The sequence below is a fragment of the Equus przewalskii genome, chromosome 15 (genome assembly GCF_037783145.1).
Source record: "Equus przewalskii isolate Varuska chromosome 15, EquPr2, whole genome shotgun sequence".
NCBI lineage: Eukaryota > Metazoa > Chordata > Mammalia > Perissodactyla > Equidae > Equus > Equus przewalskii.
Window position 1 is genome coordinate 12,117,265 of NC_091845.1, and position 26,044 is coordinate 12,143,308.

At 42.3% G+C, this 26,044-nt stretch overlaps 1 long non-coding RNA gene across 1 annotated transcript in view; it reads right to left on the bottom strand.

Annotated features, from left to right (window-relative positions):
- LOC139076108 (uncharacterized) overlaps positions 1 to 26,044 on the bottom strand; it is a 262,266-nt gene that overhangs the window by 59,240 nt on the left and 176,982 nt on the right. The window contains exon 3 of the long non-coding RNA XR_011527381.1: positions 13,920 to 13,950. This is a non-coding gene — a long non-coding RNA (uncharacterized lncRNA). The remainder of the gene's footprint in view (positions 1 to 13,919; positions 13,951 to 26,044) is intronic.

Sequence of the window (26,044 nt, forward strand, 5' to 3'; positions counted from 1 at the left end):
GTAAGTATCTTCAGCTTTGCAGGCCATCGGGGCTCCGCTGCAATGCCTTGACTCTGCTGTTGCACAGAAGTGGTCAAACACTACACATAAACGAGGATGTGTGATTGTGTTCCAACGAAACTTTATCCACAGAAATTTGAATTTCACATGATTTCCTCATGTCATGAAATGTTATTTTTTTTATTGTTTTCCTAACCATTTGACAATGTTAAAAATAAAAAAATGTTCTTCTTCTCAAGCTGTACAAAACCAGGTCAAGGGCCATAGTTTGACGACTCCTACACTTAGCAAGCGTGTGACTTTGGGCATAGAATTACATCGCTATGTGACTCAGTTTGTCATAGGTAAAGTGACAGCATCTCCCTTACAGGGTTTTTGCAAAGATATATTAGTTAATTCATTACAAGCACTGAGAATATTACCTGGCACATAACATGCGCTCACTCAGTGTTGCTATTGTTGCTGTTATATTTTCTAATAAATGATTCTTTGACATACGTTTGAGTTCATAGCCTGCTATCTCACTCTGTTCAATCAGTCAAGTGCAGAATGGTTGATTCTCTCTCTTAAACATCTGGTTCCCTTTCATCATGCCCCTCGCTAATGCTCAGGATCTTGTCATAACTCTTCTGAATTACCACTGAAGCCTTCGATCGGCCTCCCTGCCTTCATTTTCCCCTTGTAAACCATCCTGTCCACAGTGGTCATTAGAATGATCACTCTAAAACCCAGATGTAACCATGTCATTCCTCTATGATGGTCTCCCTTTACTGTTTCCCAAAAATGAGTTCTGTGGAGCATTAACTCTAAGAGGGGTAAAAACACATGTGCTTTTTTATTTTTTGAAAAGGCTATGTGTTTAAATAAGAGAAGACAAAACTGGATAAAACAAAATTAAAAAGACTATTGTTTTTCCGGAAGTACTTATCAGAACTTTTAATGCGTGAACACACATTGTCAATCTCCACGAAGCTGACAAAGGGAGGTAATTTCCCTATTTTAAGTGATCATAGTACCCTCTTCTCAATGTTTATCTCCCAGGACTACTGTTCTAAGGGACATACTTTGGAAAATGCTAGTCCATCAAAATTCCTTAGTTTGTCACATCTGGTCCCCCATAGTCCAACTCCCAACCAGCCTAACTGGATGCAACTATTCACATGGCTACCGCTCTTTGGGTATCTTGCTGCGCCCCTGTGCTTGATGCATCTTCTAGCTGGAATGCTTGTCCTTTCCCAGATCTGTCTGCCTTGTTATCCTTTAAGAAGTACTCCCCACTCACCTTCAAGTTCTACTGGACACTTGTTCAGTCCCTGATCGAGTCTCCTAGAGATGTGTTCATTCCTCACTTATCACATTGCTGTTAATGTGTATATACAGATATATTTTTCCCTCAAAACGATGGTGAGAGAATAAGAACTATATTCTGTCTGTTTAAAAAAACGCATTAAAATAAACAGTCCAGTCTTTCATTTCCAAATCTGATTTCATGTTTCACAATTATCCTATGATGAAAACAGCATAGATACATTATCTCCATTTTCTGCTTAAGGACAATGAGACTCAGCAGGTTAAAGAAGGCATCCTCAAGTCAAAAACTGAATAAGAGTTAGAAACCAGATGCAACAGCTTTTAACTCCCAGCCCAGGATCCTTTCTATTCCACTACACGGCCTCCCCTAATGTAACATGCCCAGCTAATGCTTTGGTCCTAACTCCTCTCTCATGAGCGCCCTTGACATGGGCATGGGCTAAGGAGCAACATCCAGAGGAAACCCAGCGTTGAGTGAGCTGAGACTTGGGCTCAAGTGCTCCCCACATGGCCCATCTATACAACTAGAGGTCAGAAGTCTATTGCTGACATCAAATCACGAGTTTGTTTTTTTTTTTTTTAAAGCTTGGCACCTGGGCTAATAACTGTTGCCAATCTTTTTTTTTTTTCTGCTTTATCTCCCCAAACCCCCCCCGTACACAGTTGTATATCTTAGTTGCAGGTCCTTCTAGTTGTGGGACGTGGGACGCCGCCTCAACGTGGCCTGACGAGCGGTGCCATGTCCGCGCCCAGGATCCGAACCCTGGGCCACTGCAGAGGAGCGTGCGAACTTAACCACTCGGCCACAGAGCCGGCCCCCCAAATCACGAGTTTTTACAGGACCCACAAGGAAATATCTCTCTCTCTTTCCCTGGCCAGCCTCCTACTCACCCTCTTCTTTCTTTCCAAAGCTCCCAGCATCGAGTATCCCTTTTTGCCTTTCTTTTCCAGAGAAACCTCTTTCTATCCCCATGATGGAGTCTTTCCGGTGCCTCTGCCACCCCTGCTGGCTGCCTCCTCCAAAAACACACAGGCTAATCACCTGAGAAGAGTAACCAACAGGTAACAAAAATGACAACATGGACAAGTGACTGTAAGGATGGTCTCAGCTGGAACTGGGAAAATGCTCTCAGCTCCTCACTCAGCATAAAGCATCTGGGATCCTAGAGTCTTCAGGGTTCAGCATGGTTACCTCCTGTCATTTTGGAATGAGGTGTTTTTACAGCCCACTCTCTCATTTATGAACAGGGCCACTTTAAGGTAACCTGCATTCCCTCTGCACCTTCCAAAAGGCTTTTACCTGCTTTCTCCTAGTTAACATATAGGATCCATACTGGTCTGGACATTTATACCTATTGACACTGAAAGGGGAAGGAAAAAGGCTCAGTCTCTCAAAATCCTGCAACGTGTGTGGATGAAGGCCCGGACCTATGAAGAAAGAGAAGGCACACTCAGATGAGATTCTACAGAGAATTTAAGGAAAGTACTATGTTACAGGGGCAGGGGCAGGATTAAGGGACTCTGAAAGGAATGGTGAGTAACCCTCGTACTAGCAACAGCAGGAAGCCGGAAGGCCATAACCAGTGCTCTAGGCTACAGGGTCAGAGAGGAAAGGGTGTGCCTGGAACCAAAGAAGGATGCCCAGGCAGGACTCTTGGCTGAGTGAATTGCAGCCACTGCTGACCTATAGCTCAGACACAGGAAAGGAGCAAGGTAAGAAATACCCCAACTTCCTCCTCTCACCCTCCAGTCTCCTGCTGGGGCCTCCCATTGCCCAAACTCACTTGGAAGTCAGAGCTCAAGAATTCCAGGTGATACAGGTCATAGGGGTCAGGGTCCTGGGTCACAAACAGGGCAGGGAGGAGCAGAGAACGATTGGGTTTGGGAGGGACAAACATAGGAAAACCAAGAAAACTCACAATTCCCATGATTCACAATAAGAAAATACAAGCATCTGCAGGGGTTTCTTTCTATGCAATGTTTGCAAAGGTGCCTTGATTTATCCTTTCTCCCTTGATAAAACATCCTCCAGTACTCCCCTCCCCCACCCCCCCGGTCCCCCATTGTCTAATGAGAGCATTCTCACTATCATAAAAGACATCTGTTGGTTTTCTCTTCCCAGTGCCTTCTCCCTTTTCCTGGTCACAGCACCTCAGCTTCCTTTGGGGAAAGACCTTCCTCTCAGCCCTTGTGGTCCAGCTGAGCCTCTACAGCACCAGACACGAAACTGTGAGCCTGGCCTAGCCAGTCAACATGTCCCATCACTCGCCATGGTGATGGGTTCAGGAATGGGCCTATGACTCAGATTGGCTCCCAAAAACCTAATTCAAAGACTTTTGCTACAGGCCTTGGTAAAGAAAGTCTTGTTCAATTTTGTTGTTAACCTGTGAAAATGGGAATCTGGAGTTTTCAGAAGCCATTTTTCCATCTTATGGAGAAGGCTTGTCTGAGACAAAAGCAAGCTCAGAGGAATGCAGAACTGAATCATGGAGATGGGGAGAGGGAGAAGGGAGGAAAGAGATGGGGGAGGGGTGGAAAGAGAGGAAGAGAGAGAACAAGAGAGAGAGAGACAGATTCCAAGGCCTAAGGAAATTGCTTGAGCCCCTGAATCTCGCTGTGTCTGAACAGTTTTCCTGAACTTTTCTGGTATACAATCCCCTAAATTTTTCTTTCAGGCTTGAGGCGGTTTAAGTTGGAAATTGTTTACTTGAAACTAAAACCTCCAGATTAGTACAGGTGATGAGTAACTAGGGGCCTCACACTGGGATAAGACTGTGCAATAAAATTCTGGAATAAAGATGCTCTTGAGAACTGTGTAAGACTTGGCCAAGAGCATGTGTTAAGCTTTGAGATCGGCTTAGGACATCATATTGTTGATAATGCTGCAGACTCTTGGTCTGCGAGAGGATGACAAGGTCTCCTGCATTAGGGCCAACCTGGGAGGTCCTATGTTCTCTTAATTTATCCCAGGACCCCAAAAGGGCCTTGACTAATAAAAATCATGGCAAAGATTCCAGAGTTTCAGTGAATTCTCCTAGACATTGCCCTTTTCATGTCCCTATGACTCTTCTTATCTGTCCCTAAAGATGGAGCACAAACAGATTCCTTTTTTCAGCCCACACTCTCCTCTAGGCCATGGATGTCTCTTTCCTGAACATAGAATAAGACATAAAATGAGTGTAAACCAGTGTCAGAACCAGAGGTCCCTTGCCTTGGGAGAGCAAGATTCTAACCAGTTCAGCAAGCCTCTAATCACGTCAACATAGGCAATACTTTCCCCAGCCTGTGGCCACCTTGGAGCATGGGGTGCATCCTCCAGTTCTGACGAGGGTCAGATTTCAAACTCGGGGAACGCTCAACACTTTCATATCCTGCATATACAAAGAAATCACCTCAACCTGAACACTGCCAGCTAATGAGGCAGTTTTCTAAATGTATTTAGAGAAATGTTTTCCTAAAACATTAGCTCCATGGGATACCAACAGGTAAAAATTCTCCACGGTCAAATAAGTGCTTCCAGTTTTCAGGTAAACAGAGGTAGGTAGAGGACTTCTTGAGGTCTCTAATATAGTCACGTGCAAGGCCAACCTTAAAAAGGGAAGACATCATATACAATATTTTTCAAACTCATTTAACTATGGGTTTTTGTTTGTTTGGGATGCATAAAGCGTATCTTGCAAGAAAGACCCTGTAAGAAATGTAAGGCATCACTTTCCAACGGTCCGAGTAAAGAAACCTCTGAGTGGATGAAAATGGAGAGCTGTAGTCGCCTGTGGTTTGTATGACAGCTGCTCTATTTTAACATCACCAAGTCTCATCCGGCCCACGCAAGCCTTCTCTCCCCTCCCCTTAGTTGCACTCCTGAGAAGAAAATCATCAGTGTTGATTGTGAAAATGACAGCTGGTGTCTGGCCAGGAAAGAGCTGGCAGAGTCCACGTTCCTTGTGACCACAGCAGTCCGTGTTGCCCTATCTTCTACTTAGGGGGAATCTCAAAATCTCATCCTTCACAGTCATGGCACCTCCTCGAGTGCCCACAGTCAAGCTTCCTGAGCAACAGCAAAACAGATGGAAGTGTCTCTCCTTCCAGGTTGATTTTTATTGCTATTATCGTACAATTCGGTCTCATTCCACATCATTATATTTGATAACTGTCATAAACCTGAATCACTGCTATTTGATGTCCACACAAAAGTCATTCCCAGAATTGAACCATGCCAGACTCAATCAACAGACCCTTGTCAGCTTCCCTTTCCACATGCATGTAAATAACCTGCCAGGTCATGTCGAAACTCCAGGCAAAGGAATCTGGTGGGTGCACAGCGGGTCTCACAGCCCAGGAGAAACGCTCTGATCTCTAGCTCTCTTTTTAAGGGAAGACCACAATGGGACGAGATTTTCTTTATCCTGCAAACAACTCTGGTGTTCTGAAGTTCAGAAATAAGGGAATAAAATATTTGTAGGGTGTCTGATCAGGATCTTAGCAACAGCTTGTCTTGATCCTTAGATTCCTTTTCTTTTTTTCCCCCAAACCAGTGACAAGCTCAGTTGGTCCGGGTTCAGGGTTTCAGGGTTAGGAGGGTCGTAGTCTGTGGTTCAACACCCTGTGGCCCTGTTAACCAGAGAAAAGCTCCACTCTTCAGGGCACAACATATGCCTTCCCTTTCCTGTCCTTACTGAAGAGTAACCCATGCAGCGGGGGCACTGTATTTTCATATGGTCAGAACTAATGGCTGTTATTTCTCAGTACAGATTGGATAATGCATGTGAAGTTATCAGGCACTTGCTAAATGTCCAGTGAATGTTTATTTCCTTCTTGCAAATTGTTTCCTTCTTACAGAAAGTCACTTAGATTGAATCTGTGGAAACACAAGGCCACTCCTTCCAGGGCCCCAATCTGCCCCGTAAACAACTTAATTTTGCCTTACAAGAACTTAAAAGAGTTGCCATCAGGCTTTCCTGGCCCTCTTACCAAAATATAAAAACTAGAACGCTGGAGAGAGCTAAAACTAGGGACTGCGAGGTAAGACAGACCCGGATTTAAATCCTGGCCCCACCACTTTCCAGCTCTCTGAACTGGGGCAGGTTATAAACCTCTTGGGCATCAGTGTCCTCATCTCTAAAATGGGGATAATATTTGAACCTACCTCAAAGGATTGTGGGAGCAAAAAATAAGAGAAGGCCAGCAAAATGCATAGCACAGTGCCTGACACAGAATAAGTACATAGTGAATCAAGGAATAGAGATTTTTTTCCTCAAAAGATTAAGAGCATAGACTCTTGAGCCAGACTCTCTGAGTCCAAATTCTGGTCCTATCACTTACTGGCTCTATCATCTTTGGGGAAATTACTTTAATATCTGTGCCTCAGTTTCTCCAACTGTAAAAATGAGGATATACCTACCATGTAATGTAGTGGGAAAGCAAATGAACTCATTCATGCAGAAGACTTAGAACAGTGCCTGTGACTTGGTAAATGCTATATAAGTGTTACCTATTACTCTCTAAATCCAGGACTCCAACCTAATCAGCCTTGGCTCCCACCTCTAACAAGAGATCACAAGTCAAGTGTCCTGAATACCCCTATTTTCTTGATGATTTAAGGATACATTAGGCATCTAACATGATTAGAGATGCTTAATGGATAAACTATGACTTTGGGTGACGCAGAGTGAAAAGACCATGGGTGTGAGAACCTTGGTTTCCATGTATTCACCATTAATAGCTGCATAGCAGCCTGTTTCATCTGGGAAAGGACAATTATACGTAGTAGATACTGTGGGGTTCACCAAGATCCCTTCCTTGGGTTCATGACCCCATCCTCCAACCTCTGGGAATGTCGAGAGCTGTCACCCACAGCTGCAAACCTCACTGTAAATTGTCCCCAGACTGCAGGGAACTGCCCTGTCCAGGGCCATGTCTCCTCCCAATAGCTGGCTTTCATTTGGGTACAAAAGCCCCACCCTTTGCCTTACTTTGTGATGACTTTGAATGGACATCCCAGCCCCAGGGATCCCCTTAAGATAGGTGGAGGGGCCTCAGTTGCAATTCCATTGTGGAATAGCTACTTCTTCTGCCCAGTCCTGCCTCCTGACTTCCTGACAGCTGCATCTCTAGAGAGCTCTCCCAGTGGGCTTTCTGCCTACAACTCCCCATCTCACAGTCTGTTTTCAGGGAGCCCAATGTAAGACACTCTGCTAAGTACTATTCTAACAACTGGAGATAAGAAAAAACAAACAGTTTTGCTGAGCAAGAGCATATACAATGCATGCATCAGCTCTGGAAAAATGTTAAACAGGATAAATACGGAAACTGCCCTCAAAGAACTAGTCTTGTAGGGAACACAGAGGTGAAATAACTCAGTACAAAACATGCACGTAACAAATGTTGCGATGTGGAAATAAGCATGTTATGAGAGTACACAGTGGAAGTAGTGGGGGGAAGAGAGGAGGGAGGGTGGTGATTCAGGAAGCCCACTTGAGGAAGTGATATTTTAACTGATCGCTGAAAAGATGAGTATATACATGGACCAGGAATCTCCTCCAAAAAAAATGAAAGTTCACTGATTTCTGACCAATAAAACCATGGGTCGAAATTGGCACACACAATAAGAGCTCTGATATTCGCCGAAAATTCTCTAATCATCATATAAACTAATCTGGTCTGAGCTCTGAACATGTTTTCCTTTCAGAATGCATTTATCCTCAAAAATCTAGAATCACTTGGGTTATAACTACAGAATCCTGGCTGGAGTTTAACACTTGAATTCATGTTGACTTATGACACTGAGTTTCAAGTTAGACGGTCATATTAGAATACACAAATTCCTTAAGATAGAATTTTGTCTAGTTTAATTATTAGTGGGCAGGTCCCCCTACCTGATGTTTCCCTTCCCGTGAAGGAGCTCACAAGAGGGTGGTGTTCCCAGCCTCTCTCCAGCCGTCCTGGATCCTGGACAGAGGAAGTCACGATGCCATGCCGGGGAAGTCAGGCTGCCTAATTCCGTGGTTGAATATTAGAAAGTCTACTTGCATACAGATATTGGGCATTTTCTCCACTATCTGATCTGAGCAGTAATAAAGTAATATTTTGGGTTGTGTCTGCCTTATTTCTTTATCTTGTATTTTAACTTGAGGGCCTTAAGCCTATACAGTTATAACATTAAAATCCTGGTTAGATTCTGAAATGAGAATTCTGACAAGGTTATGACACTAGAATTCAATCTAGGCTGTCACACTGCATTTCTGACAAGGTTATAACACGACAATACAAGGTTTGACACATCTCTGGAGGTTCAGTCGTCATAAATGTGGAAAGAGAACCCAGTTTAGTATTAACTGCTCTGCTTTGTGCCCCTTTAAAGAACCAATACCTCCTGGGGCATTCAGAGTAAAGGGCAAAATATAGGAGGCCATTGAGAAAAAAAAACATTGAAACTCCTCCTCAAGCTGGACATTTAAAATTCTGAAGGACTTGAGGAGACAAGCAGCCTTCCTACTCACCAGGCATGTTTTTCCAGGAGGAGCTCCCTTTCCGTATAATGTACAGGTCTCTCTAGTCCTTGCTTATATGGTCCGCTACACTCACCACCAAACATGTTTCGCTCTGTTCACAGTCAGATCACACATAAGGTAAATCCCCAGGACATATCTCACTTCCACATGCCCTCTGGGAGGATTGTGCTGATAATGAAAAAGGGATTTTTAGCCATAAAGAGTACTTTTCAAGGTCTCAAGAGCTTGGCAAAAACAATCCAAGTAATCTGGGAGCAAAAAGGATCTCCGTAAATCTCAGTCTTTCTGGAAATCAGAGATTCAGTGGCCTGAGAATGTTTTTGGGGAACATGAAGCTGAGTTAGTATTTGGTAAGATTTTTAGTTTTGATGATTCTTTTGTCTTTTCTCAGATGGTTTTGTGCCTGGATCCTAATCCATCACAGCTCGGGTTCTTAGGGAATATACGATCCCCACTGACATTCAATTCTACTTCCTAAACAGCTCCTAAGCCCACCCAGTCCTCTGCATTCATATGGCCTAGCTATTAACCTCTCTCTCCCGGCCGCAAGCAATGACCTGCTAACTGGACTCCTTGCGTCCTCTCTTGCTCCCTTCGAACTCAGTCCCCACACATCTATGAGAGAGGTCACATTTACCGAAAGGCTGCATATTGTGAAAGAGAGAAAAGCATCCCCTGATGGCTAGGAGTTGGTCTGGCACTATCAGCTACCTATTGAAGTTGCTAGGAGCCAGCCTAGCTCTAAAAATTAGGCCTGGGTAGTTTCCTGTTGACCATAATAATTTCACAGATCATCAACACCAGACAACATCTGATGGATCAAGACAAACACAAAACTTCTTCATCATAGTGCCTGAAAAGACAAAACATGAACAGTGTCCAAACCACCAAAATGGCCAAATATCCTCACTCTTGATAATGATGACTGTTTCTTTACCAATTATAACTTTAGCTTCACTCCATTACTCTAAGATTAGATTTATTAAGAAACCCAATCATAGAATTACCCCATTATAAGATAGCAGACAATCCAGAACAAAGCTTTGCTTCTTCGAAGCCTCTTCAATCACCTAACACAGCCCCAATCCCATAAGTCCTTTCTAACACTGTCTTATAGAAATGGCACACAGTTCTACAAAAGTGTTTTCTCTTGTTGAAGCAACTACCAAACCCAACTTGTTGAACCATAGGTGTGTTCCTGGGGGTCTCTGGCTGCAGAGCATTGACCTCCTTAGGTCAAAAATCATAGGGTTCTTCAGCCAGAGCATCTGGGTTCAAATCCCAGCTCTGCCACTTACTCCCTACCACATACTTCCCAAGCCAAGTTACGCTACTCCCCTATGCCTCAAGGTATTTATTTGTAAAATGGAGGTAATGTAATCATGTGTACTTCCTTCGTTTTCTGAGGGTTATAAGGTAATACACGTAGTCCATAGAACACAGAACAGTCATGTACTGCATTATTAGATTTTGGTCAATGACTGCATATACGACAGTGATCCCATAAGATTAGTACCATATAGCATAGATATGTAGAAGGGTATACCAGCTAGGTTTGTGAAAGTACACTCTACGATGTTCATAGAACGATGAAATCACCTAATGATGCATTTCTCAGAACATATCCCCATCGTTAAGTGATGCCAAGTGTATATAAAATGCACATCTGAGGAAATCATTCGTTTTTAAACTGATAACCAGTCATCAATGAGTCCAAACAGTCCTTGTTATTTGGCTGCTGCCTATCTCTTCAGCCTCATGGTACTTCAATTTTTCTCCTCTATAATATGAGGACAATGATATCAATAATATCACAAAGATAAGGTAAATTTAAAAAATATATTGGCTGTATCTTTGGAACACCTCTGACCACTAGCACTTAGTAGGCTAAGTGTTAACACAATAAATGTTATTTTACCTTCTTCCTTTGCGCAAATTATTAGCTCTTTCAGGGATTCCATTTTCTCAACTGGAAAATACTGCGATTAGATGAAGACACTGCAATTCAAATTGTGTTCTTGGGAATGTCCCATATAAGTGTTTTGGGGGTTCTGAAAAATTTTACTTTAATTTTGTAGATGCTGTGACTGACATGAAACTGTTATTGACATTCATAACCCCTGGAATCCAGATGGAAAACAGTACATTAATACAGTATCTCATAGCAAAAAGAAAATCAGTCAATATTTGTTGAATAAATGAAGTTATAAATTCAAGTTTTTGAGTTTAAAATTTATGCCATCAAAATGACCTCATCTATTAATATTATACTAAAGAAACACTATAAAACTTGAGCTTGTAAATTTATGCTATTAAAAATATTAATTTCAAATGTTTTATATACTGGAATTTGAAGTATATTTTGTAGGAAAAAAAACCTCTGCAGCTGTAAAAGTCAAAATATAATTTGACTGGATCATCTCTAAGCAACTTCTGATTTGGGGTCCAGGGGTGTTTGTATATGCCTCGGAGGATCCCAAACACTTATAACTGAGAGAAAGTCACACAATATACTGTATCTTCTCCACAGGAACGTTGTTTACTACCTGAGCAGGCAATTGCTGCTTTTTAAACATGTGGATTGTTTGCCTGGAGAGGTAGAAAAAAATTTGGACTTTGGAAAAAATGGCACCATTCTGTACTACCCATAGATGCCAAGACACTCCTAGACACACACGTACCAGAGCCAGCAAATACACTGTGACCGCTGTTGGCCTCCCAAGTCTGTGCGCAGTGAATCACACTTGCAACACCGGGGATGCTACTTTCAGACACACTATTAGCAAACCCTTGAGATGATGGCACTCTCTCCTGCCTGAATAATGCCATCAAGTCATACTGAATCATTTTATTCTTAACAATCAGAACTCCAGCGGGAAAAAACTCAACAAGAAGGCACTGTTCGGCATCCCTCTGATTACACTGGCTGAGATGCTGAACTGCCTTAAACATGGACTGTTTCAACGGTGGTCATGAGAACAGAAATTAGATTGGAAGAAACTTTGATAATCACCTCTAAAACCTGGCCTAATGAGCGAGCAAAGAGTTTCAAAATCTCAGCGGTGATCTAGCCAACCCTGTCACATAAATAAGCAAACTGAGGTCGAGAGGAAGGACATGGTTTCTTCAGGCCCAGTGGGCGATGTGAAAATACTAGACCACAACCTTAATCTCCCAGCCCTTCCTATTATACCGTATGTGTTCAATACACCTTATTTTAATTGAGATCTAATTGAATAGCAGTATGGTCTAGCGGAGAGAATAATCCATTTCTAGGAACCTGGTGGACAAATAAGTTAATGACTTTCCCAGTGAAAATAACCAAAACGCTGGTTAAGCACTTGTAAATTTTCTTAAATGCAAAGATGATTGAGCAAGAAAATGAGGCCAAAACCCAAGTGAATACAGGTAGAACACTGAAGCTAGCTTTCAACTTTTGGGCAACTGTTAAAGCTGTTGAAATTGACCATTGGTTTTCATGTCTTTGCCAAGCTCAAAAGCCCAAGTCCAGGGACACCCAAGGTCCCATGTTGGACCTGCCTCATAAAGTTAGGAACCCAAAGAACTATATTTCTAGAAAATGTGTGAATTAGAAAACAATTGTGCTCTCTACCAGAGGACTGCAAGGAAGCCTGTCCTGTTGGCATTTTGACATTCAGAGAAAGAAAAAAAAACCCAGAATTTGTAACCCACAAGCCAGCTACCTGGGTGGACCACAAAACTTCAAGCCAAGATTATAGTTTAATTGGTTCCATTCTGGCAGCATTCCCAAGCATTTGGCAGAAGCAAATAAAATTCATTCTTTGGATAACCCACCCTCATCCCAAGCTTTGAAGAATTCCCACTAGTAATATTCTGAGAAATATATTCTCATAATAGGGATTAATTAAAAAATATACAAAGAAATAAGCATATACGGACTCACAAAGATTTCAGATGCTGAAATTATCAGACACTGAAATAAAATATGTCTTTGTATCTATTTAAAGAAAAAAAAGAGGGAATTGCAAATATAAAGAGGAAGAAATTGGTTTTTTGGGGTGAGAAGTTTAGCCCTGAGCTAACATCCATCTCCAATCCTCCTGTTTTTGCTGAGGAAGATTGGCTCTTAGTTAACCTCTGTTCCCATCTTCCTCTACTTTATATGTCGGAAGCCTGCCTCAGCATGGCTTGATGAGCAGTGTGTAGGTCTGGGCCCAGGATCTGAACCAGCAAAACCCGGGCCACCAAAGTGGAGAGCATGAACTTAACTGCTACACCACTGGGCTGGCCCCAGGAAGAAATTATTTTTAAAAATCACCAAGTAAGTTTTCAAAAGAACTAAACTAGAAACAAAAGAATATATAATACTTGATACTAAAAACTCAAAGAATGATCTGGTTTCAGATAAGAAGGAATAAGTAAGCAGACACTCCACCTTAACTCTCCTGCTGAATGAAACCATAAAACCTGGACAGAATGCATGGAACAACTACTTGAGGACTCTGAAAAGTAAATAGCATCATGTGAATTGGGGAAGAAGGTCAGAATTTGAAGGACCATCAAACCAACGGGGAGTTTACCATTTTTCCCCACTGGTATCCTCTGGATGGCCTTGAACCCAAAATTGGGCATTGGTGCTGACAGGGAGCACTTGAGAAGAAGAAGTGTCTCCTGACACTCAGAGACAATAAGAGAAATCTTCTGGGTTTTTTTCTTTTCTCTGTTCTCTCATACCCTAGCACCCAAACAGCTTCACAGCCACAGCAGCAGGTACAACAGAAGCACCAAGAGGCACCCATAGGAGCTTAAAACTCTGCAGAAGGAGAACCTTCCTCTCCAGTCAGAGAATCTGAGGTCCCAGTGGGTGGGGTGAACTCTCGTTGCTCTTTTTTCTCTGTGTGCTTTTACACTGCTTGGCCCCAGATACAGACTGTGATTGCCAAAAACTAGAAACAACTTGAATACCTTTTGATGGTGAATGGATAAACAAATTGTGGCACATCCCAATAGTAGAATACTATACAGCAATAAAAAAGGAACAAACTATTGATAGACTCAACAACTTGGATGAATTTTAAATGCATTATACTGAATGAAAGAAGCCAAAAGTTTTACCTCCTATATTTGATTCCATTTATGCAGCATTCTGGAAAAGACAAAAGAATAATGACAGAGAAAAGATCAGTGATTGCCAGGGGCTAGAGGTAAATGACTAAGAGGCTCTTACAAGAAAGCACTTTCTAATCATCAGAGCTGTTGAATATGCTCCACTGTTTCATGGGGTAATGAGATCCCTGTCATTATAGGTATTTAAAACCCCACCTAGCCAATAATATATCAGGGATGTTGTAGAAGGAATTCATGCTTTAGAGTTTAGACATATGCCCTCTAAATAGTCCATTTCACCTTTGAGAGACCCAATCTAAGATGAAGTCTGGTTTGCATTAAAGTGTACCTGGCCATACCTAACATTAAATAAATATGGTGCCTGTGCTTTTTGGGTTGACAGCTCATGGAAAAACTCTCAACAAATAAATACTTTTGTTTTTCTTTTCTTTTCTTTTCTTTTTTTTTTTTTGTGTGTGATCAACAAATTTACATCGGAGTGCCAACTTTATGGTAAATGCTGGGCTAAGCTCAGTTAGGAAAACAGGAAAATATAAGACATGTTCATCACCCTCTAGAAGTTTATAATATGGCTGGGAAGAGGAATCATTAATATCTGAAAAGTTAAATAACATACAAGAGTTAAATAGTAATACACAGCAATAATGTAAGAGACTGCAAGCAAGAATGTGTGTAAATTCCAACTCCGATGTACAGGCACTAAGGGCTATGAGGAAGAGGGGAGTTCACTGGGTGTCTTCCACATGCCCCTCTAGACCCCTCTCTACCTTGTCTCTAACTGCTGTGTACCCGTGAGGCTGGGCCGTATGGAAACATCAATAGACCCTCTTGTTTCCAGGTTCTGATTGGATTCAGCCAATGGGAGGCCCAGGAGGAGATCAAGACGGTGAGATAAGTGAGGTGAGCATGTTTATTCCCTGATTTCCACCCTGCCCATTCACTGAAGGCTCCTATCAAGTGTCCATCTCTCTAGAGCCAGATTTCAAAGTTCTGGTCGCCACTCCTCCACTTTTCCCTTCAGCCTAGGGGTGGTAACGGTTCCCAGCTACTTCTAGCCTCGGGTGCTTGACCATCCCTTCTTGGTTTTCCATAACCCTGGTCCCATCTTTGTAAATAGTGCATTTATTAAATTATCTTCAAATCACTTGATTTGAGTTTGCCATTTGCTGGAACCCTGACTGATCCTGTGGAAGAGGGAGGGGATGCTCTGTGTGTTGTAGCGATCAGGGTAAGCTTTATAGACAGGAGCAGGGTTTTGAAGTATGAGTAGAAGTTGGACAGTGCTCTGTACATGAGGCTTGTCCCACTGGCTAGTGATTACATTAGGCACAAACAGGGATTCAAAATCAAGATAAGGTGCAATGATAGAGAAGCACACAGTCCACTGAGGGTATGGTGGGCCAAGCTGATTTCAAGAATGGTGAGTGTATGTGTATGTGAGGTGAGAAGAGGGAGAAAACATTCAAATACTCATTAAATAGCACTTAATCAGCTCATAATATAAATCAAGCATTGTGCCAAGTTCTAGAGAAGCAGTGATAAGCAAACCACACTGTCCATATCTTCTTTGTGTGTATTAGTTACCTATTGCTGTGTAACAAATTATCCCACAACTCAGCAGCTTAAAATAACAATAAATCTTTGTCATCTTACACTCTTTCTTTGGTGCAAATAATTCAGGAATGGTGGCCAGCCCGGTGGCATAGCACTTAAGTTCGCACACTCTGTTTCAGCAGCCTGGGATTCACAGGTTCAGATCTCAGGCATGGACCTACACTCCACTCATCAAGCCTTGCTTGTGGTGGCATGTCACATACAAAAAAAATAGAGGTAGGGGCTTGCCTGGTGGCATAGCAGTTAAGTTCACATGCTCTGTTTTGGCGGCCCAGGGTTCACTGGTTCAGACCCCAAATCCAGACCTACACACCGCTTATCAAGCCATGCTCTGGGCAGGTGTCCCACATAAAATAGAGGTAGATGGGCATGGATGTTAACTCAGGACCAGTCTTCCTCAGAAAAAGAAGAGAAGGATTGGTGGCAGATGTTAGCTCAGGGCTAATCTTCCTAAAAAAAAAAAAAGTAGAGGAATATTGGCACAGATGTTAGCTCAGGGACAATCTTCCTCACCAAAAATAAATAAATAAACAATTCAGGAGTGGTTTTGCTGGGCAGTACCAGTTTAGGTTTCTCACAAGTTTCCAGTCAAAACATCAGCTGGCACTGCAGTAATCAGAAGGCTAGATTGGGACTAGAAGTCCTGATTCCAGAATGGTTCATTCATATGGCAGATAAGTTTATTCAGGATGTTGTCAGGAGGTCTTGCAATATGGACTTCTCTCTGGGGTTGCTTAAGTGGCCTCACGACATGGCCGCTACCTTACTCCAGAGTGAGTGACCCACAAAAGAGTAAAGTGGAAGCCCTAATGTCTTTTATAACCTAGGCTCAGAAGTCACAATCTGTCATTTCCACAATATTCCATTGGTCACACAGGTTATGCCTAGTCACTGTGGGAGGGGCATATTCACAGGTATGACTTCAGGAAAGGAAGAACCACTCGGGGCCATCTTGGAGTCTGGCTATGACGTAGAGTTTACAGTTGCTATAAACAATACAGTTTCTATATTAACAATCATGCACACTGAGGGAATATTTATAATCTGCAGTCAGTACTGGGGAGGGAACCCACAGAACCATTAGGTCACCTAGCGGAAGGATCTGAGTGAATCTGGAGGCAGAGATGGGGACTGACTCCTATCATCACAGGCGAGTTAGGCACCTGACCAGGAACTCTTGGCTCCTGGCTGAGTTTCAGTCTTGTAGAACTCACATTGTTTCCACCCGCAATCTTTTCCTGGCTACAGGTTCAGGGCAAACCACAAAATTCTTTATTTCTCTTTTACCCCTCTGCTTTAAGCTTTGTTCTTCGTCCCCTGTTTCCTTTTTCTCACCCTAATGTAGTTCTATTACTATCTTCCCTCTAGCTAACAAACACAATCTCCTTGATTTTCTAATTTCTTCACCCCAATTCTAGTTAAACTAAGAAAAAAAATCAACAAAATAACCAATGCATGCAGAATATATGTATCACTTCTATCTCTTCAATTGGAAAAGTTCAACAACAACAACTAGGTGTTACACTAGACGATACTGAAAACAGTAAGAAGCCGCCTGGGTCTGTAAGTCAAGCCAGACAACAGAACCGACCTCTAGCTGCAGAAACACCTGGAGGGAGCTCCTCCCAGGCCTGTAGCTACTAAAGCCCCAGCCTCATGTTGAAGAAGCCTCCGAATTGAAGGGGAAAGGCAGAAGCACAAGTCCTAATGATGCTCACAAATGGTCTTCTCAATCTATTTTCTTCCCTCAGAGAACTGAGGGGCAAGGCACAGCCCAGTGAGTCCCGTGGCTTCCCTGGACAATAATCCTCAATGGGGAGAGAGCCTTCCAAGGATGAGCCTACCAGAATCTCAGGAGGGCATCATCTGGAACAGCTACTCAAGTGATTGAAGGATACTCAACGTCTATGGGGATCGCTATCCACCACGAGAATCTCTGCTCTTGAACTGTGGTTCTCAAATTATCATGGATCAGAATCACCAGCAGAGCTTGTTACAACACCGATTTCTGCGCTCTAACCTCAGAGTTTCTGACACAGGGTCTGGGGCGGAGTCTGAGAGTTTACGTTTCTAACAAGTCCCAGTGCTGATGATCTGGAGACCACACTTTGAGAAGCCCTGGTATCCATCCAGTTCTCAACCTGGGCTGCACAATGGAATCACCTAGAGAACTTAAAAGTACAGATGACTGATTCATATCCCAGACATTCTGATGTAGTTGCTCTGAGGTATAGCCTAGGCAATCGGTTTTCTCAAAGCTCCTTCAGGTGATGTTCATGGACTGTCAAAGTGAGACCTAGTGGTTCTGAACTCACCCTAAAGCCATCAGATTTCCTGCCCAGTGTGCCTGCTCACTGCCGTGTCATATAGAAAGTGCTTCCAGAAGACAGCAGGCAAGCACGCAGGTTTCACACTGGACTCTGGTACCTCAAGGTTTCCAGGGCACTGCCTCAGGCCTCCGGAGCTTGTTACCTTCTCCTTCTTTATTAAGAGCAGCTCCTCTTTCATCTTTTCCTGTCCTGTTCTTCTTGCTAAGGTTTCATTTGAAGAAAGGGTCCCTTGGCTAAAAGAAATATTTGAAAACCACTAATATAAGAGAAAGGGCACTAAACTGAAAATCAGCAGGCCTTGCTTCTAGCTATGTAATCACTTAACCTCTCTGAGCTTCAGCTTCTCACTCGGTCATCTCTAAAACAACTAACATTTGTATAGTCATTTGTGCTTATAAACGGTAGTTTACGGTAATATACAATAGTTGGCAATTTGCTTCACACGATCATCACAAAAACTCTGTGAGATAAATGATATCAGAGTCCCTATTGTGTAGGTGGGAGAATCACCTATAATTCAGGTTGAATAACACAACTACATTTATCCAGAAAAGCCAATATTCAATTGCAGATCTTCTGAGTCCAAATGCTGATTCCTTCTCCATCATGATGCTGCCTTTATTGTCTTCTCTTTCATGACCGATGTGGATCTCTGCATCATTTCCCTCTTCTCCACACAAAGGGAGCAATTTTCAATAGGTTCTACTCCTCCATATGAATCTGGGACTAATCTCATCTAGGGGTAGGCATGAAGGGCTGATTCAAAGGTAGTGGTTCTCAAAGCCTGGTCCTCAGACCAGCAGCATTTCATCACCTGGGAACCTGCTGGAAAGGCAAACTCTCGGGCCCCATCTGAATTAGAAATTCTGGGAGTGGGCCCCAGAAATATGCTTTAACAAGCCCCCCAGGTGATACTGATGCATGGTAAAGTTTGAGAGCTAGTGGTTAAGGATCTCTAATGCAATGTTAGGAGCTTTGTCATCGAGTAAACATGGTGGCATAGCTAGTGGTGCTGAAGCAGCCTCATATGGCTTGCAAGAGCCAATAGTTAAGTTTTCAGGAATTTTGCAAGCTAGTTAGGAATATTTACCCCATGGAAACTGACAAACACAATAAATCAGAGCTCCCACTACCCCCCAGAGAGCTGATTTACCAGCATACAGTGAAAACAAAACTCTGATCATTGACCTCCATTCTCTTAAGTGAGCTGCAACCTTGTTCCTAAGGTCAAGATTCTACCCTGAGGGGAACCAGCCATACCTTGATTATGCCAGGTGCCTCCAGCTGCTCCATTCACCAGAAACGGGAGAATGCATAGCCATGTTTGCTTAAAAATTTCAACAGCTTGCCATGGTTTATAGAATAACCACAAAAGCCGTCCCTGGTCTGACTCTACGTCCACTCCAGTCTCATCTTTAATCACTCTCCCTGCCTACTCTGTCTACACTAGGCTCCAACCATACTGTACATCTTTCCTCATTCCACTACTTCACCATCCTAACTCTACTTCTGGTCCACCGTACATGCTGTTCCCTCTGCCTGGAAAACCCTCCCTCCCCATGCCACTCATTCTCTAGATCTGCACTCATGTACAATCTCCCCCAGGAAAGAGCCTTCATACCTCTTCTATCCCAACCATTCCCCTGTCCACTCCTTATCCCCAGCCTAGGCTGGGTTATGACACACCCTTCCTCTGTTCTGCCAGGGCACCTTGGAATGCCCTCATCGAAGTACCGCTTGTAAAACCAGTAATTGTCTGGCTATTTGTCTCTCTCTGTAATTGGAGTATAAGCTCCTTGAAAACACAACTACATTTCCATCACTGTAGTGTCACCAGCACCTAGGACAGTGTCCGGTGCATAGTAAGTATTCAATAAATGTTAATTTGAGTTCTTGAATATCTTCTTTGGTTCTAATCTTTTATCTGCCTAAATGTCCCACACAGTGACACTTCCTAGATTCCCCAAAGTCATGCTCCACCAATTTCCATTCACCATCTTGGATTTTGTGGATCTGAGTCACTGCCCTGGACAATCACCAATTCATCACCGTGGTCCTCATCCATGTTCAGCCTGCCTAGGGATTTTTTTCTTCCCAAAGTTTACAGCTTGCTAAGTATTTTTAATGTCACATAAAGCCATCCTCCGCCCACCTCAGTCTGACTGTGGCCCCACAGTAATTTATCTATGTTTGTCCCCCAGATCAGAATGTCTTTGAGATCTAAAACTTTATGACACACGCGGGCCAGATTACTTGCCAGTTCGCCTCTTATGCATATTCCCAACAGAATCATCTACTTTTATTCACCAAGGACATATAGTAGAATGAATATAGTAGCCCAATTCTTAAAAGCCTAAAACTGGGAACAATTCAAATGACCATCAACAGTAGAATGTATAATAAACTATGGTATGTGTATGCAATGGAATAGTGTACACAGCAATGAGACTGATGTACAACAATCTGCAACAAAATGAATGAATCACACAAACATGTTGCAGAACGAAGAAGCCAGACACAAAAGACTGCATACTATACGGTTCCAGTTACATGAAATTTCACAAAAAGATGAAACGAATCTCTGGAGTTAGAACTCAGGACACCAGGAGGTTAATGACTGGAGGAGACACATGGGGGCTTCTGGGGAGCTGGTAATGTACTGTTTCTTGTTCTAGGGGGCTGGCTACACTAATTCTGAAAATTCATTATAATTCAATTGATAATTTGTACATTTCTTTATATGTACATTATTCTTCAATAAAAAGTTTTTGATTCAAAAAGTTAAAATGTCTACAGCATTGTGATGCATGCAGAGTGGGGAGACAAAAAGTATCAGGTATGCGTTCTCTGGTTTTTAGATTGTTAGGGAAAAGATGTGTCCATCTGAAAACAAAACTGATAGTGTAGACTATGAATGACAAGTGACCATAGCTTATAGTGGTGTGCTAGAGCTGGCTTACACGTGCTGACTGTATACATCTCTTCCCAACTCCACATTCAGTGACATCAAATCAGTAGTTTGAGATCAGCCATGAGGGGAATATTTATACCACAGAAATTAGCAAATGTTACAAAGAAGGGCTTTTCATTTAACCAGCACACCATTACCTACAGAAACCTGGAATTAGCATGAGCACCAACATCTCACCCTGTCCTAACCCTCTCACAGTTCAATGACAAAGAATGCAAGCCTTTAAAAAAAGAGTTCTAGCACAATCTTTTCACATGGTAAGAACACAAAAGTGCCCACAAACTCTCAGCTCCAGGATGCATCACCCTACTGCCCTCCAGTGGTAGATAAACTCCTGCAGGCTTTTGTGGAGAGTGGCTTCAACCCAATGAAATTCAGGCACAGCACATAGTCGGTTTAGTTTATGACGCCTATAGCTGAATATCATTGAATCTATAAATTCTGGGAATTACACAGGGATAGAATTGATAGGCCTTATTAATATACAAAGCATCGAAATTTCTCTTGCCAGAATATGCAAGGATTGGAAACAAAATACCATCCAGAGAATAAAGAAATGCATATATCATGATGTCAGTGCAAGCCATACTCAGCAATCCAGTCTAGCCCAGCATGCTATTTACAAATTTACAAGAAAGCTTGTGGAGTTTCAGAAATCCTACAACCTGGTAAATAATGCATCTTGTTCTGTGAGAATCATACAGTGAATAATACATCAGACACAGAGGATCTGAAATCCAGAACAAAGAATGGGGCTGGGAAGAATTTCGAGTGATCTGAACCATGTGCTCAAAGCAATGCAAAATTACTCACATTAACACTGCCTAAGTACACAGTGTATTTAAAAAAAAAAAAAAAAGAAGTAGAAGTAAAAGGAGGGGGTGGGTCAAGGAAATAGCTTTAATTGCTTAGAATTAAAACAGAAACTATCTCTGTTTTAGAATTATGCGTGAAAGAATGCAAAGGAAAGCATTGTTGGGAAGTACTTAATCCCTTAGACATAAGGATATTAAAATAGCTGGGAAAATTAATTTATTGGTCTTCATGGTGCTCGGAGGAGGTGGGAAAAGCAATCTAGAGCCGGCATTTGGGGGAAGAGCAGAGGCAAGTTACGGTGGTCTCCAAGCACTATCAGCTGGCCCCAGTTCTCCAAAGGTTTCTGGACATCCAAGCCTCGGGGTCCAGCTCAAACCACAATCTGGTGTTCCTTTCGCTATTCAAGGTGTGCTGAATTTTGGAAGACATTTCATTTTTTTTTTTTAACTGACAAGAAACCAAACCAAGAAGAGTAAAAAGAACAATGTTGCCATGGTTTCTGGAGCCAACTATAGGGACGAAGATATTCCCAGCCCGCAGCGGTAGATGGCTGAACAGGTATGATGGATTATAGTAGATATCCTTTCAGGCTGCCCGGAAGCCCTCATTTGACTTCTGCTCACAGACCTGGTCCCTGATCACAAAAGTGACACATGACCCAGGCCTGGCCAATCACAGCACACCATTACTCTGCATAAAATGATTGATTCCAGAGTGGGGCTTGTCACCAAAGCAGAGCCAATCATATTCCTTCCTTGAACTGGTAAAGAAACATTCTAAAATGTATATTTGATCTGAATCCCACGTAGAGAGCAGAGAGGGATGGAATGAAGAGAGATGGAACCCCAATGACAGCATTGGAACTTCCCGCTCCAGCCATGCCAGGAGCTGAAATGACCCCAACTTCTCAGGGCATGAACCCCGAATTCTCTTTTTAATACTTGCTTGATTTTTTTTCCTGTCAGTTGCAAGTGAATAGGCCTGACAAACACCCTGGTGATAGGGTGTTCATATTAGAGATGTCAAAAGACCTATTTCATCTGGGTACTGGCTTATCAGCACTGAATCTGGGGAAAAGAAATGAATTCTCATATGGTGACGTATATAAGCCACAAAGAATCCCAAGTAAACATATGAAACAAAGGCCAGAGCTCCTTAGAATGCAACTTCTATGACTCTTGAAAAGGAGAGAAGTGGATTTGTTTTAGGTTTAACAACTCCATTTTTACAGATCAGGATACTGAGATCTCTAGTTGTTAAATATCATTCAAACTACTGATTCTCCTAAATTAGAGAGGAATAATATCATTACCCAGTACTTACAAAGCACTAGTGCTTTACTTGTAAAACTCCCTTGATCCTGAAACTACCCCATGTGGAAAGTTCTACTGTTATCCCAATTTGACAGATTAGAAAATAGAGGCACAGAGAGTTCAAGTAACTTGCCAAAAGTCACACAGCTAGTAAGTGATAGAGCCAAGATTGCACTCAGATGTTCCAGTTCTGGAGTCTATGTCTTTAATCACTGGGTTATACTGCTTCTCAGAAAGCACGGGAAATGGCAGCATTGGGTTTAAATTCAGATGTATAAGATTCCAACTTTCTGCCCCCTGCCCCTACCCCTATAGGCCTAAAAAGATAGCATCTGTGTAGTCTAAAGTGGGGAAGGGACATTGTTGCTTTTCTTCTCTCTGGTCTGTGCATATGTGAACACCCTGTCAATCCCCATCGGCCTTATTGCTTTTACACAGTCATCTTGTTCCTACTAGAGCTGAGCATTGCTGCAAGAACCAAATTTAAGTGAGCTGTATAGATTACAATCTCCTGACTTCAACCAATATCACTCTTCAGAGGAGTCCCCATACAGGCATGGCCATTGTCTGACCACCAGTCTTGTCTATGCCAGCCTGCCAACGGAGTCATCAGCTCGAATGTCACAGGCCTAAGCCCAAATAGGGTCTTCTTCCAAAATTTCCCATTTCTGTCAAATGGAACAATAAGACCTCCTAATCTGGTTCTCAGCCTTAGACTCCTTCACTCATTCATTTATTCCCTTATTCCTCTCTCTCCTTCACTTCCATGTCCTGTTACCAATCCCTGCTTCTTATATGTATCCCAGAAAATTCCATTCCAGTTGCCTCCACACCAACTCAAGCTCCCATCTCATCCTTAGGTTGTTACAAGAGTTTCCCAATAAATCTTTCCATTCCATCTCATCTACAATATAGTTTCACTCATTTATTCACATATTCACCCAATTTTCATATTCCTACTATGTGCCAGACTCTATGCAAGGTGAGCACAAAAAGAGATGGTTCCCCTGACCTCATGTATCTTCCTAAAATACCAGCTGGAAATTGTGAGTGCCTTCTATCAAACCCATGCAAAGCTCCCCATTCTCTATAGAAATGAGTGTCTAAGGTCTCATCCTTCATTCATGGCCTTCTGAAACTCAGCCCCAACCAAACTCCCCAGCCATATTTCCCACTATCCCCTCTATGTGCTTTTTGCTGCACACAATTCATAGTCATCAAACTCACCATTGGTTAGCACTGACCCCAGTTCTTAGAGTGTCCCCACCCCTACCACCTGATGACCAGCACACTGAGAACAAGGATTGCGCCTTATATTACTTTATGATGTCAAAAACTATGCCCTGCACAATTACATATTCATCAATTCCTTCCCCAGGAGTTTTGGATCCGATCTAAGGACTCCATCATTATCCAGACAAATGCTGCTCTCAAAAATTTTATACTTGCAAAGTCCTGTAGAGAAAGTGGGGTCTTTACAACCCACACAAAACATTATATCCACTCTTTCAGGCATTTTCGGAGAATCCTATAGAGTAGCTTGTATCTGTAGAGAGGGAGGCAAAGAGAAAGAAACATGAACAACAAGGGTTGGTGACTTCAAAGAAACCCCAATATACTGTAACCTGGAAACTGCTGAGCCTGCGTCCTCCCTGGTGTTTTAACTCGTCTATTAAACCAAATGGAATTTGGTACAGACAGAGCCCATGACTGGTGTCCACATCACATCTAGGACAGGAACACCATCTATGAGAACTCAAGTTCTCTCTGGCCCTGGGTTTGTCAGTTACCAAGGAAGCAAAAGGGAAAAGATTGGGGTTAAACCTTTGATGTCACGATGGTCATGTGGCCCATGGTCTTCCACAAATGACTTTCAACACAACCTTTCCAGAAAATGCATGCATGCCAACTTTCCCGCTCCAAAATGTAGGTTTCATAGATGCAGAATGTTTTCTCAAATTTGACAAGCTTCTGGAATTTGAATAAAATAGCTCTGTGTATGGCCTTGGGAACTATCATTAGCCTATATACACAAATATAGTAATATCATAAGTCTGAATATGAATAAAAATATACTACCATGACTTGATAACTACATGCCCAGTAAAGTTGTCTACAAGTATCTAAAGCATTCCTCAAAAATAGACTCAAACAAGATTTAACAATAGCCCCAACCTTGCTTTCCAACCAAGATTTATAAAGTATAGAAATAATCAAAATAGCGGCCCAAATTTCAACCAAAATCACTAGATTTGAAAGAAAAGAGAGAGGTGGGGGTCTCATTATGTTTTCAGACCTTCAAATCCTTGATATGACCAGTCCAGAAAGATGGAAGTGAGCTTGGGCTGACTTGAATATTACATTGAGGCAATATTTTGTTGCAGCAACCATTAGTATTTTACTTCCCTCACCCCAAGTTGCTCCGATTTTGCTCAGAAATATGAGAATGTTCAATGTTTGTGAAGAAAGCCCATAAATTTAAAAAATATTGAAAAGTATGTGTCTGCCATAGAATCCTTGCTATTTACGGATTCACACTCCAGTGTGACACCATGGTTTTCTGAAATAGAATAGGAAATAGATGAGACAGTGTCGGAAATATTAATGAGTAGATTACTGTGAATTCTCTTGGATTTCTCAACCTCTATTTTGGAGTAAAGGCAATAATGCTTCTGATTTTATTCTGGGTTTAAACACATCACATCTCCAGGTCTCCTAATGGCATCGTGCATGACTGTTAAAATGAGTGGAGGACTAGCCTTTCAGGTGGATAATGTTGCCAGGGAAACTGCCCACCTACAATTCCAATATGTCTATCTCTGATAGAATAGACGATTCTGCATGCATGCCTTTTTTTCCCATAATAAAACAGAGCTGGAAAGTTGCCCCCAAGTTTTATAGTTGCAAAATCCTATGGAAAAGACAGAAGTCTTTTTACAACCCATACAGAACATTATACCCACCTTGTCAGGCATTTCCCAGAATGCTGTAGGGTACCTTGCATCTTTAGAGTGGGAGAAAGGGAGAAAGAAGCATGAACAGCAAGGGCTGGTGACTTTGATGGGTCAC